Here is a 3,270-nt window from a genome sequence, read left to right on the forward strand (position 1 = left end):
ACAGTGATGATTCAACATACATAAATTGATTAATGTGATACACCACATAAACAAATTAAAAAATAAAAATCATATGATCATATCAATAGATGCAGAAAAGCCTTAGATAAGATTCGGCACCCATTTATGATCAAAACACTTAACAAAATTGATATAGAAGCAAATTACCTTAATATAATAAAGGCCATATGTGACAGACCCTCAGCCAACATTATACTTAATGGTGAAAAACTAAAAACCTTCCATCTAAGATCAGAAACAAGGCAAGGCCGTCCACTATCACCGCTGTGATTCAATATAACATTGGAGGTCCTAGCGAGTGCAATCAGGCAAGAGAAAGATATACAAGGCATCCAAATAGGAAACAAAGAAGTGAAACTGTCACTATTTGCTGATGACATGATTCTCTATATAGAAAACCCTAAAGACTCCACAAGAACACTACTAGAAACAATAAGCAAATACAGTAAAGTTTCTGGATACAAAATCAACATTCAAAAATCTATAGCATTCTTATACTCTAATAATGAAGTGTCAGAAAAAGAAGTGGAAAAAACAAATCCTTTTGCAATTGCAACAAAAAGAATAAAATACCTAGGAATAAATCTAATGAAACATGTGAAGGACCTCTATAATGAAAACCATAAGACCCTATTAATAGAAATTGAAGAAGATACAAAGAAATGGAAAGATCTTTTGTGTTCTTGGATTGGAAGAATCAACATAGTTAAAATGACCGTATTGCCTAAAGCATTATACAGATTTAATGCAATCCCCATCAAAATCCCATCGGCATTTTTTAAAGAAATAGAACAAAAAATCATCAGATTTGTATGGAAACACAAAAGACCCCAAATTGCCAAAGCCATCCTGAGAAAAAAGAATGAGGCTGGAAGTATCACTGTGCCCAACTTCAAATTATATTACAAAGCGACAGCAATCAAAATGGCATGGTATTGGCAGCAGAACAGACACATGGACCAGTGGAACAGAATCAAAAGTCCAGAAGTAAACCCATATTTATATGGGTAAATAATTTTTGACAAAAAAGTCAAACACATCCAATGGAAAAAGGAAAGCCTCTTCAATAAATGGTGCTGGCAAAACTGGAAAGCCACCTGCAAAAGAATGAAACGAGACTGTTGTCTATCACCACACACCAAAATTAACTCAAAATGGATTAAGGACCTGAATATAAGACCTGAAACAATAAAATGCATAGAAGAAAACATAGGAAGTAAACTCAAGGACCTTGGACTTAAAGAGGATTTTATGAATTTGACTTCAAAATCAAGGGAAGTAAAAGCTAAAATAAATGAATGGGACTATATCAAACTAAAAATCTTATGCTCAGCAAAAGAAACAGTAAACAAGGTAAAGATACAGCCATCTGAATGGGAAAATATATTTGCAAGCAACACCTCTGGTAAGGGCCTACCTAATATCCAAAATGTAAAAAGAACTCATACAACTCAATAACAACATAAAAGCAAACAATCAAATCAAAAATTGGGCAGAGGACCTGAACAAACACTTCTCCCAATAAGTCACACAAAATATCCAATAAGCATATGAAAATATGCTCAACATTGCTACCTATTAGGGAAATGCAAATCAAAACCACAATGAGATACCATCTCACACCTGTTAGAATAGCTATAATCAATAGGACATGTAATAGGACATGAAAAAGGAACCCTCATACAACTGCTGATGGGACTGAAAATTGGTACAGGAATATGGAAAATAGTATGGATGTTCCTCAAAAAACTAAGAATTGATCTACTATATATTCCAGTTATCCCTCCACTGGGTATTTACCCCAAAGACTTGAAAACTCATATCCGAAAAGATACTTGCACATCAATGTTCATAGCAGCATTATTCATGGTGGCCAGGATATGGAAGCTACTGAAGTGTCCTATGATTGATGATTGGCTAAAGAAGCTGTGGTACATATATACAATGGAATATTACTCAGCCATAAGAAGAGATGAAATACTGCCATTTGTGACAACACAGATAGACCTCGAGATAATCATGCTAAGCGAAATAAGGCAGACATAAAAGGCTGAATACCACATGATATCAATTATGTGTGATATAATCCTAAAAGCAGCAAATGAACAAGACAAAAACCAGAAACTCATGGACATGGAGAATAGATTATTGGTTACCAGAGGATGGGGCGAGGGAGGGAGAGAGGTAGATGGGGTAAAAGGGGTCAAATATGTGGTGACATAAAGAAATCTAACTATGAGAGTTGAACAGACAATGCAAGATATATCTATCTGTCTTAGTCTTAAGTTGTACACCTGAAACTTACTGGATTTTGTTGACCAATGTCGCCATAAAAAAATAAATAAATAAAATAAAAATAAATTTTAGAAAAAGATGGGAGAACAGAAAAAAAAAGGAAATTTTTTTTTCTTTGGTATTTATATATTTTTTAATGATAAAAGCACTTATTGCAAGTGATGCTACAAACCCCTAAGGAGGTATGCCTCCTCTTCCTTTCCCAGTTGAGAATAACTGAACGAAAAGGAGAAGGAAAGGAAGTCACTATAGAGACTTGAAACCTAGAATCATTCTTCATAATGAAGCACAATGGCAAGAAACCCTACATAGAAATTTTAACCTCTCTCTTTCTCTGTCCTAGAATATATTTTCTAGCCTACTCTTTTAGATTAGGACATTGATTAAGTAGATCCTAGTGTAAAGACAAATGTTTCAGCTAGAGAGCTAGTTCCTTGAGGGCAGAGAGCATGTCTGTCTTAGTTATCTTGGCATTCTTGATTTAGCCCAATCCTTGGTACCTGGGTGGATGTGTTTGCTAGAAAATAGCTCTAAACTGTGTTGGTATCTCTTTTGTTTATTGCCACTAACAATTCTGTTCTAGCTCTAGCACATTTATTCAATGGATATTTATAGGATCTCTTCTACGTGCTGGGTACTGTATATTAAATATTTTATGTAAATATTGGACACCATTAGCATCCATTAACATAATGGCATCAAAATTTGTTTATTTATAAGCTTAGCTAGCTGACTAACAAGGAAGAAACGGACAACTGGGGGACATAGCACAAGACACAGGGATTGAGGGAAAGGAGACTTGAGTGACCCACCCTGGGAGGTCACAAGAGAAGGGCCCTGCCCTGGAAGGAATGTGGACTTTAGGTCATGCTAAAAGTATTGCGAGTTGGAAGATTCCAGGAGAGTTACCTGACCTCTCTGAGTCTCAGTGAAATGGGACAACTATGCCTAACA

Source organism: Pteropus alecto, unplaced genomic scaffold (assembly GCF_000325575.1).
Source record: "Pteropus alecto unplaced genomic scaffold, ASM32557v1 scaffold139, whole genome shotgun sequence".
Classification (NCBI taxonomy): Eukaryota; Metazoa; Chordata; class Mammalia; order Chiroptera; family Pteropodidae; genus Pteropus; species Pteropus alecto.